This window comes from Episyrphus balteatus, chromosome 1, assembly GCF_945859705.1.
Source record: "Episyrphus balteatus chromosome 1, idEpiBalt1.1, whole genome shotgun sequence".
Classification (NCBI taxonomy): domain Eukaryota; kingdom Metazoa; phylum Arthropoda; class Insecta; order Diptera; family Syrphidae; genus Episyrphus; species Episyrphus balteatus.
The window spans coordinates 166493943-166506215 of record NC_079134.1 but is presented as its reverse complement, the minus strand read 5'-3'; the positions used below and the strand labels follow the sequence as shown (position 1 = coordinate 166506215).

The 12273-nt window shown below is 32.9% G+C and overlaps 1 non-coding gene across 1 annotated transcript; it reads right to left on the bottom strand.

Moving 5' to 3' along the window:
* Positions 1-987: 987 nt before the first annotated feature.
* Trnay-gua (transfer RNA tyrosine (anticodon GUA)) lies at positions 988-1083 on the bottom strand. Its single transcript has 2 exons — positions 1047-1083; positions 988-1023 (listed from the first exon to the last, which is right to left on the bottom strand). It is a non-coding gene; the product is annotated as a tRNA-Tyr (tRNA).
* Between the last annotated feature and the right edge of the window lie 11190 nt (positions 1084-12273).

Sequence of the window (12273 nt, the reverse complement as noted above, 5' to 3'; positions counted from 1 at the left end):
CACGCATCGACCCGTACCCGTACCAGTACCAAAATATCTACCAGCCAACAGTTGCAGTTGTGACGGCTGATCACGTTTATACCATCAGACGTTTTACAGTGGGACGTGGGCCCATTCTTCGTTGCCGAAATAAACAAAAAAAAATCAACACAAAAAAGACAACAACAAAAAAGAACACGACGCCGAACATTGGTGAAAATGATTCCTTCATTAATCCCAATCTCTCGGAATGGCGCTGGTTTCTTTTTATGATGATTGCCAAGTGAATGGATATGTTGTGTGTGTGAGTGTGTGGTTGCTTTATGTTGAATTGAGTTGATTGTGCTGTTCGTTTTGGGATTTGAATGAAAGATTTTTTTATGAGAAATTATTATCTGGCTTTTTATGTTGATAACAAATTGTTTTTTGGTGTGTTTATTTGTATATTGGGAAACCACTTGATTTCAGTGAAGAGTTAATTAATTTATTAAATCTGAATCAATGTTTTGTTATTTTATTTTTTTATGAATAATACGGGTTGGTATTGATAGGCATATTGGAAATGATTAAAAAATAAAAACTTGTTCGATAAGTCGTTGATAAAAGGTGGGTAGCTCGGAATTATAATTATCTTTAAAAATGAATGTAGTTTCAATATCAGAAGCAATATTTACGGTAATTATGGCCTTCGAACCACTTGAATGTTTTTTGGTTGGTGATGAGGCTTACAACAACATTTCATTTTGACTAGTATTGAGTTAAATTCGATAAAAATTCCAATTTAATTTCAATTTCGATTGAAATTCACAGGTATGTCTAGAACCTTGATGATAAAAGCTTCTGGTGTAAACAAGCATTAAATTGGTGGAATACAAAACCGAAAAGTTTTCGGAGGCTTTAAAATTAAATACCCCAATATGTAGCTACCTAAACTTATCAGCAAAAAGAAAAAAAAAACAATTTTTTTTTTAAATGTTAGGTATTAGGTGCAAAAAAAAATTACAAGTTTCCTTCGAGCCGGATTTGAACCAGCGACCTATGGATGTCTACTTTTTGATATTTCTCTTCTACAGTCCACCGCTCTACCAACTGAGCTATCGAAGGCAGTTGAAATCACGTGATCAAATTGCAACCGCCATTTTTTTTTACCTTTTTTAGTATCTACCTCAAGTGAAGTAATTATTATCTATTTATGAAAAACATTTTACAATTACCTATACAAATTGTGCAATAAAAAAAAAAGAGTTGGTGTGACAACACTTTAAAACGAAATTTAAAAAAAAACATCAACCATTTTTTGACAAATTGATTTAAGAAAAAATGTACCTGTACATATTTTTGGAAAATGCACAAAAGTGTTTTTTTATTACATTTTATAAGGTTTTAATGTAAAGGTTACTTAATCGCTTCTGAAAAATCTGCTAAATCGTGCAAAAAAAAAAAACTGGGAATTACTTAAATATTATTAATACAGTCATATAAGGAGAAAAAAAGGGGTAAATCTCGGAATGAATGTTAGTAGAAATTTTTTTTGCTCAATATCTTCCTTTTGCCATTCTATAACATATCTCAAAAGTCTAGAAAAATCTCATGTCCGCTTGTCGCGATTTCAAGGTCAAATCGCGAAACAAAGATTTTCAAAATTAGCAAAAATAGGCTATGGTATTATATACACATATGATACATGATTTCAAGGTATTTTTTAATGCTGATTTAAAAAAATCTAAAATCAAGACAATCTGACATCTCTGAAAAAAGTTATACCTGTTTTTCATCTTTCAACCCATATTATTATAACAGTTGCAAACTTACTACCGAAAACTTAAAAGTAATGGTAGCGGAATCATATTTTGCATGAGGGTTTTCATATCCATTATCATTAAGAATCAAAACAATGCAATGCAAAAAAAACATTTATATCTATGACAAAACGGTATTTTTTGAGAAAAGGGGAAATTTTGGGATGTGCACTAAAAAACATCCTGGTACAATCTTGGAATTAGTGCTAATAGGCTAATTTTTTTGTTTCTATCTTTGTTTGGATATTCTATAACTTATGTCAAAAATCTAAAAAAATCTCATGTCCACAAGTTCTAATTTTCCAGGTTAAACTATGTTAGGTTCAGATTTAAAAAAAAATAATAAGAAAACTTTAGATTCTTATATGTATGTATACCAACATAACCCATATCATTTCAAGGTTTTTTTTAACGCTGATTCCAACAAAACCAAATTTGGTTCATCTACCATAACTTTTAAGGGTTTTTCGGCAGTAAGTTTGCAACTGTTATAATAATATGAGTTGACAGATGAAAAACAGGTATAACTTTTTCCAGAGACGTCAGATTGTCTTGATTTTAGATTTTTTGGAATCAGCATTAAAAAATACCTTGAAATCATGTATCATATGTGTATATAATAAAATAGCCTATTTTTGCTAATTTTGAAAATCTCCATTTCGCGATTTGACCTTGAAATCGCGACAAGCGGACATGAGATTTTTCTAGACTTTTGAGATATGTTATAGAATGGCAAAAAGAAGATATTGAGCAAAAAAAATTTCTACTAACGTTCATTCCGAGGTTAAACCCTACTTATTTGACTGGATTATATATTTAATTAACAAACTGTAAATCGGTAGAAAATAATAATTTTAGAAAATAATAAATAAACATTTTTTTACCAGGTATATATGACAGATACATATACCATGAAAACTAAGGAATTGGGAACAGTTTATTATTATTGTTGGTATTTTGTAGCTAATTATTTTGATTTTATTGCTCCGCAAGTTTATTATCTGTAGAATAAAAATTAGGTGCATTTTTGGTGCTTATTAGCTACGCCAATTTTAATTTTTTTTATTTTGGTGTTATTCGCATTTTTCGCTCAGTTCGTGTGCCCTAAGCGAAACACCTCCCATTAATCGAATTAAAAGTAGGTCCATATTTGTTGCTACTTTAGCCCTGTTCCATTGGGAGGTGGCAAAGTACTACTAGTAGTTTACTAGCGATTTTCAATGGAACGCACTTTCAACGAATTCAATACAAATCGTATCTACTCGGGAAGAAGAGCATGAGTAGATGATATTACTAAATTAACCAAAACATCTACTAGTAGTAAACTACCACCTCCAATGGAACAGCGCTTTTGTTGCTAATTAGTTACGGCATTTTTGCTCCTGTAGTTTTTTTGTTTTTGGTTTTTCGCTCAGTTTATATGAATTTAGCGAATCCAAAATAAGTTTATATATTGTTTATAGTTTGTCGCTAAATATAGTAACTTTAGTTTAAATTTTGTTGCTCAGGTAGTTTTTGATTTTTTTTAGTGCTTCGGTAAGTTTATATCAACTTAGCGAATTCAAACTAGGTTTATATTTTGTTGCTAATTAGATGCGACAACTTTGATTTTGTTGCTCTATTATTTTTGCAATTTGATTCGTTTCGCTAAGTTTATATGAACTTAGTGGCGCCTAACAAAAGAGTTAACAAAAATGCTTGAATATCTCACAAACTGAAATATTGAAAAAAAAAATTCAGTCAATATGGAGCTATTTTAATTTTTTTTTGCTAATTGAACGACGAATAAATTTTACCAAAATTCTCTGCAAAATTTTATCAAGCTAAAATTCAATCCAGAATTTCAGCTGAATTGTGGCTCATGCCAAAAAATCAGATTTTCAATTTCACCAGTACATTTTGTATCTGTCCCAAATTAGCCAACAAAAAAAAAAGTGAAAAAAAATGAAGAAAAAATGTCAGCTTAAATTCAACGCAATCTGCGTACTAGGCCTTACAAAAAATTTAATGCATTTATCGCGAAAAAAAATCTCCTCAAAAACTTTTGTGAAATATGATTTAATTTTGTATTTTTAAAAATTATATCTACCTACTTTTAAGAAAACTTAGTACCTACATTATAATGAATTAGGAATCTATTTTATTATATTTTAACAACTGACCTTTTTAAGTTAGGCCCTTCCGAAGAATTGATACACTAAAGACTAAACTAAGGAAATTTTCAAACAAAAAAATTTAACGACAGTTAAGTTGTTTATCTATGTTGTCATTGAATGAAATGGATCAGTTTCTCCAAAAAGTATTCAATAAATCAATACAGTACCGTCTCCTTTAAAAAAAACATTGTTCAGTTGAAATTAAAAAATTAAATACTCGTACATTTTTATTGTAGGTTTTTATCTCCTTCATCAGGCCTTTAGAACAACATAGGTATAACATTAAATTACTAACCTTAATAACAGATATGTATTTGTATATATTATTAATTAACTAAATTTATTACATATAACTTACAAATTTTTTGATATGTATAAAAATTAAAGTGTTGTGTTTTGTCTTTAAATTTTTAAAATCATTTAAAATTTGTACATCGACAAATTTGTAATCAAAATTTTTGGTAAGTTTTAAGGGGGGAAATCCCTCTGGAATTTTTTATTTTTGGTTTATAGATTCATTTATCAACCGAAGAACTATTTTCAGTGGTCTTAGCCTTAAATAAAGCCTCAAAAGTCCCTAGATAGTCCAGAAACCTACGCGCTCCGAACCTACCACAGTACGAAAACGAAAACTTTAAACGTATTTATCTCGAAACGCGTTTTTTTCCGCGTCGTGCAACGTAACTCAAAAACTAATGAAGCTATCGACTTGAAATAAAATGCAAATAACTCGTTAACTTATTGGCCATAGCATGAACCTAAAAGTTCAATATAATTTTTACAATAAATATTTCTTTCAACAATTTTTTTATAAAAAAACATTGTGTTTTTTTGTTTTTTTTGGGGTCTAATTTTTATTTTACACTTTTTTTTTACTAAATTTAGGTTCACAAATAATTTTATGGACTTGGGCATTCCCTACTAACAATTTTGCTTCGATAATGCTTTACAGAAGCATCAATTGCATCTGTAAAGCTTTATAGAACCAAAATTTATTGTCCGGATTGCACGGCGCAAACTGTAGACGCCAACTTAAAAAAGCTGTAGAGCCGCCATTTTGTTTTTATTTTACTTCAAAAAAAATTGTATCAATACTTCATAATGTCAATAATATCATATACTTTTCCAAATTTCAATAAATGCTTTCGGTTTTCCAAAAAAAAAAAAATTATTGAAAAAGCTGTCTTCCAGAGGGATTTCCCCCCTTAATTATTTAATGGGGGTTATCATGAATAAAAATTTCCCTCGAAATGTTTCCCATGTTTTAAATATGGGAGCGAAAATGATCATAAAAAGTCTCCCTCGGAATTTATTGGTATCGGTAATCAATTTTCCAGGGGAATTTCATACGATTTTTTGTTCCCTGGAAGTAAATTCCGAGGGAGATTCAGGATCGCACAAAAAATTCCGAGGGAAAAAAAATATTCCGAGGGAAACAAAATTCCCCTGGAGATTCACTATAAGGCCCAATTAATAATATAAATCTGTTACTAAAGTTAGTAATTAAATGATATATGTTGTTTTAAAGGCATAATATTTGATAAAACTTCTGAAAGACTTAAAAATGGGCGCGACCGTGAATACAAATTTCCCTGGGAATTTATTGGTATCGGCAATCACTTTTCCAGGGGAATTTAGACATCATTTCATACAATTTTTTGTTCCCTGGAAATAAATTCCGGGGGAAATTCACGATCGCACAAAAAACTCCGAGGGAAAAAAATATTCCGAGGGAAAAAAAATAACGATGGGGCCCAATATTATCATGAAATTTCACCATCATCTGCCATAAATTAAGCTTAAATCCTTGATATCAGCAAGGACATTGTTTACTATAACATTTCGTAACATTGAATATTTTCTATTGTACTGATTTAAAATTCCCTGTGAATAGCTAATAAAACAGCTATAGAAAATAAAAAAATAAGCTCTTTTGTTCTCATACAACAACGGATTATTAAATATTTTATTTTTACTTGCGCAGCCATTTCATTATAACTTGGGAATTAAAAAAAAAAAAAATAAAACTGTAAACAAACCCATAATAGCCTTCATATTAGTCCCCTCCGTCTAACACACAACATAATAATGACCTGGCAGTGTATTATCTTCATTCAAAGGAGATTAAAAACTGAACCAAAAACACCACCGGCATACGCCAGCCATTATATTCCAAATGGCATGACAAAACCGCACCAAACCCCAAACCAAACCGCACCCAACAGCAGAAGCTATAATCGGCGGCGGCGAGCGGGTGACCCCACACCAAACAAAGCCGGTGATAAAATAAATATTTAAAAAAAATTGAAAAAAAAAAAACTATAATAAAAAAAAATTATTTAAATTCTACTAAAAAGTTCCTCGTTGACTTCCAATTACCTCATCGCGCGCGGGCTGAGGCTACATCATCAAACCATGTCATCCGGCTCCCCATGGTTTTTTGGTGGAGCGGCGCGGCGCAAATGGAGATAAAAACTAAGGCAAACTTTTGTTTGCGGTGGCGGTGCTATAGCGCTGATGTTGGTGTTGGAGACTTGTGCTGGTACGGGTACCCCCTATCTGTCCTCGACGAACCCTGTCGCTATATAGTTCTCCACCAAAGTCCACACAGTTTTGTGTCATATCGATTTATCTGGTTATTAGTAGCAGCATGGAATTCGCGGATAATGTTACTAAATGCCACGAAAGGAAGTCGAATAGAAAACAGAAAAGCAAAGGAAAGAAAAAAAGAACTAAATTGAAGTAAACATCCTGTGTGTCGGTTTGTTTGTGTGAGACCTAGCATAGGGCGTTTTATTAGGCAAACTTGAGGAGGCCATGTAATCAATTTTCAGGGCCGCTGTGCTCTGCCAGGGACACAATTCAATGTATAGCCTCGCTCGCTCGCTAATGGAATAAGTTCCCCCTCCTCCAATCGGTTTCAATCAGCGCAACCAAACCCCAATTACAGCATTCAGGATGCATTAAATCGCAATACAGCGCAGTTGTTGTATAGTCCCCCTATTCTGTGGACTGGACATTGTCGCCGTGCCGCCACCGATTTCTCTTCTCTTTTTGCTATCAGAGCCGTAGTTAGTGGAGGTACTTCTACTTATAGTATAGGTTTTGTGGTAAAGTTATGTCAAAGCGGTGACTATACAAGGAATTTTGTGGCGCAGCGCAGACTCCGCGAACAATTTACAATCTTGTCGCTTGAGTGGCTTCGTTGATGGAACTAGTTTTATGCCGCGCACAAAAGGCTTCAAGCTCCTCCAAGAGCTGTTGCATGGTTTGCTTGCTGGCATGTTGATGCACACGCTGGGCCCGGTTTTGCATGCACGCGAGTACACAAGATATCAATCTATTCTTGCTTGCAAATCTAAAACGAATCCAATCCTCTTGCGAGTTTCGCATATGCACGGATTGCATATATGCGGATTCAGTCGCGCACTTAATGCACGCATATCAGGCCTACATAACTGAATGCGAAAAATAAAAGAAAAACTCAGGCTTTGCATGTAAATTGACACATTTTGCACTTAAGAGCTTGCTTTTGCTTTGCAGTGCAGTAAAACAACTCGTTTTTTTTGGTATCACCGCAAATGAAATGAGCGTGTTCGTGAATTTTTAGCTCAGCAATTTGCATTTTAAAGAAAGATGATGATCTGACTTTATGGGAAAGCTCTCTTGTCTCGCTATGGGATCTTGGGTTTGAAGTGTTTCGAAAATGTTGTGTTAATTGGACGAGAGTAAAGATGATCAACACCTGATTATCTTTGGGATGTCGATTGAGTCAAGTTGTTGATGGCATTGAAGGTGGCTTTGCGAAGGACGAAAGTTGTTTTGGGTTTTAAATGAATGAGTTTACGTAATTATAATAATAACTTGAAAATGGATGTGAAGAAATTGTTTTGTGTCAAACTTTTGATCAAGATTCGATTGAAATATTGCTTGGAACAGGACGCAAAGGTTTTATTGGGCAGTCGAATACTGAACGTACATTTTTTTAAATTACAAATACAAACCTCTTAAAAATCAAAAAAAAATTTTCCAGTGTAAAAATTGATTTTTACACATTTTAATTAATGTAATTTGGTGGAATTACTATGGTTAATTGAGAAAAATATAACAAAAATATTTTACATTGAAAAAAGACAAATTTTGATTTTTAAGAGGTTGGTAATTGGAAAAAAGTTTGTTGTCATAATTTTTGAACCAAGGCACAGTGGGTCCCGCCATAGGTCAAAAATAAAAAAAAGTAAATGTCAATTTTTTTTTTTAATCCAATGATTAAACAACGTTCTACAATCTCCCATCGAACCAAAACCAAAAAAAAATTGACGGTTACCCTTTTTTTTCATTTCTTAATAGCCATTCAAAGTCGGTATATAAAAAAAGGTACAGTTTTTTAATCGCTGCAGTTATGAGGTGTGAACTTGCGATAGTGATAGCGGGTGTTAAAAATTGTGAACAGTATTAAATTGTTATGGATATTAAATGAGAAGGTTAATACTTTCTAAAAACATAAATTATATTGTTAAATAACATTAAGGCTAATTGTAATGGGGCTTGTTAGCGAAGCAATTTTAACCATTTTTATTTAGCTCAATTTTCATTAAATTAGAGATTTAGTTGGTTTGCCTTCGAGTGCCCTCTACAATTTAAGTTCTCAAAGGAAGAATACGTCCTACCTTTCGAAATAATAGCGCCGTTTTTTCCCCTTTTTTCCCCTTTTCGAGTAATACGAGTTTAAATGACGATACACGGAGAAAAAAAAATTACAACGTAAAACTAAAAAAATTCCTTTTTGGCACTATTATTTTTATAAAAGACTGAACTAGAGGGTAAGGGTAAAGTGCTCGACTGACAGGCAGGTCCATTTTCGGCATTAACCATTTTTTTTTATATTTTCAAAAAAAAAAATTTTTTTACCTTTTTTTATTTTTCTTGAAAATAACCAAAATTTTAAAAAACTGACTTGATGCATTTTTTTGCAATAATAAATCATATAAAATGATAATACAGGTGTTTCATTAAAAAAAAATGGTCATTATATTTTTGACCGCACTTTGTATGGGAGGTGACCCACTGTGCAAGGGTGGGCTAATGAAAAAAAGAACTGGTAATTTGTTGAAATTTCAAGGTTAGTTCAGAAAGATCTAAAAAGTTCTATTCGTGTACTGAAAAAGAAGTCACTTCACACACCACTTTGAATTATCACTTGAAAAAATATTTGTACGTTGTGGTTTTTGAGGTGAAATGAAACAAACCAACTTAAGCTTCTTAACAGAAACGTTATATTTACCACATTCTATCAAGTTAGAATTCTAAGTCAAATAAATAACATTTGAGACGCAACTCCAGTGGATTTACCTTTTTTAAATTTTAAATTAAAAGGGTCACTGTGGTGTATGCGTACTATTTTTTTGTTTATATAAACTAATGATTCTATAATGTTTAAACTAAGCGTAGGATAGCAAAAATAAAAGTTGGGCTACCCTAGGCTAACCTTGGGCAAACAAACGAAGGTTTTTAACTTACTATTTTTCACAGGAAAAAAAATCACAATTTTTTCGGTTTCTGATATGAAAAAAAGTTTTTTGTTGTATCTTTTGAAAAATAGTGGAATAAAGAATAAAAAAGGTGGGCTAACCTTGGGCAATCGCACAAGGCAGGTTTGAAAACAAAAATAAGCAAATGGGGTGCCAACTTCACATAGCCGCTGCAGATGCTGATCTCAAAATCAAGATTTCAGTAGTTTTGTGTTCAAACAATTGAACGCGTAATAAATAACATACAGTTATCCATCACATGAAAGGTATTTTTTTTTCTATCTGCATCAAAAATATTTTTCTTTTAATATATTACCGGTTCTGTAGAAAGATCGCTTGAGCGGTCAAGAAAAGTGAGAAAAAAAAGAGTTCAAGGAATATTGTTTTTATTTCTTAAGTTTGATCTCATTTGCTACAATACACAAATAGATAAATACTTTGATCAAAATCGTTAGAGTTCTTTTTGAGAAAAGGAAATTTTTCTATCAAAATTATGTAGTTAACTTTGGTCCTATAAAAATTTAAATTTCTCCTCCCAAGTAATCATCAAAACTCTTAATATCCAATTCGAATGCAACTTAAAAGTCATTTGTGTTGTAGTTTCAGATAGAGACAAAGACAGAATTTCGGGACCCAATTTTTTTTTCGGTTTTCGTCTGGTAGTTCGATTTTTTGGAAGAATTTAAAGTTGCACTATAACCGAGTAAAACAGGATCAAATCCAGTCCTTAAAAAAAAAAGTCTAAAGGCAAAATGGTAATTTAGTTTTGCGTTAAATTAAATTTTTGTGATAGGTACAGAACATTATCATAAGAATCTCATATATTTTTTCTCTCGTATTTTCGTTGAATAATGGTTTTAGGCAAGAAAAAGTATCAGGAATAATGGTTAAAAAGAATTGCTCAATGTATTTCCCTTATTAGAATTTTGATACGCGCAATGTTTTAGGCAATATTAGACTAACATTGTTAAGTTGAATTGGAAAGATCACTTCTTTAGTAACTTCAACAATAAATGTGGCCCCCTTTATTCACACTCCATTAAATTTAAAGTTTCCATTAAAATTGTGAAATTTTAAATTCTATATGTGATTTGACAGATTTTTATTTTTAATGGGGACTTTAAATAAAATGGAGAGTGAATAAATTGCCCTAAGACTTTTAAGTTATTTTACTGGTTGAAATTTTGGAAATAATCTTATTGTAAGTAACTGGTTTTCAGTTTAGTAACAAAACCAATGGGTTGAAATATTAAGTTGTTATGTGGTTGGTACATCCATAAAATAGGAATTTTTTCACAAGTCCCAAAACTTTATTTTATTTATAGTCAAACATTTATCAGCATTAAACTAAACACAATTAACTCCTGTCAGATCCGAAAACAACTTACCTAAGTTATTCGCCAATCTACAACCTCGATATTACTATGAATTTGTTATGAAACAACTTACTCAAACAATGAATAAGAGAAACTCAAGTTGAATCCCCAAGTTTGGTTTGACATTTCCCGCAGTATACCCAACACTCATGAAGAAAAAAAAAAAAACAATTATTGCAAACTTTTCCCCAATAATGGCTTTCTCGTGTACGAATACGAATATACGTTCAACTTGTGCTAATAACAAAAAGGGGGCGAGAGTTTCCCTAATTAAATGTTTGAACATTTGTTACATTTCGCCTTCAAAGCCAATATTGTACACATACCCTCTCTGTATCCGACTTGAAATTAATTACGAATAATTATTGCTTAAGTGCCTTTCCCGCCAGGAAGTCGATATGTTCAATGAAATGGAATGACAGCAGAAAATGAAAAGCCAGTTGCCGTTCCTCTTTGAACGTTTTTTGTTTTTTTTTTTTTTTTTTATTTGCTTTTTATTGACATCAATCGTGACATGAAACTAAACGTCAGTGATGTTTCTGGTTACTCACTGTCAATCTGCGACTCGTTTCGAATCGATCGAGTACCCAGTTCCGAGCACTCCCACAATAAAGACGCCGCGCTCTGCTTGCACCTTAAACCCCCGATTGCATCTCTTACTGCACATAATCTATTGTTGTGATGCAGTAATTTAGCTTGTGCATCACAAAGAACGTGCCAACTGCGGAGAAATATATAAAAAAAAAGACCTAGAAAACTGAAGTTTCTAATTAAAATCCGATTGGGATACAACAAGGACTCCATTTGGGAGGGAAGTTCCACTTCTTGTTTGCCCATTAATTACTTCCATCTCCTGTGTTTCTGAAGTTGGCTCTTTGGGAAGTCTAGAGGAAGTCACACCACGCAGAATCCGGAATTTGGAGAAACGCCGTAACCAGCAGCAGCAAACAACGACATTACATTAACGTACAACAAAACACAGGGTGTGCTGGCAGCGAGGGGCATTCACTCGCATATTGCCAGCCAGCAGACGGTTTCGAGTTGACTTTGGTGAATTTTCGGATATTGTGTGGTGGGTGGGTTGGGTGCCCCTGTCTAGAAACGATACGAGTACTAAACTTGCAGCCAACTGGCAGCAAGTGGGTGCCCATTGTTGAAGAAAAAACTTGGAACAAACAACGCGGCGCGACTGCGACATGACAAAACTTATTAAATACATCGGCGACGCTCTTTTGTCGTCGTCGGTCGTATAGCTCGTAGAAACGTTGTCGCAGTTGTTTTTTGTCGTTTTTGCCGTTTTTGTTATTGTCGGTTGGATGGAACTGAATGGAGTGGATACAGAACAGAAATTGACTGAACTTCTTCTTCGAGGTTATAAAGTGGAAGTGATGGGGTGTCACATTTACCGCGATCCCACATTGTACTTTTTGCT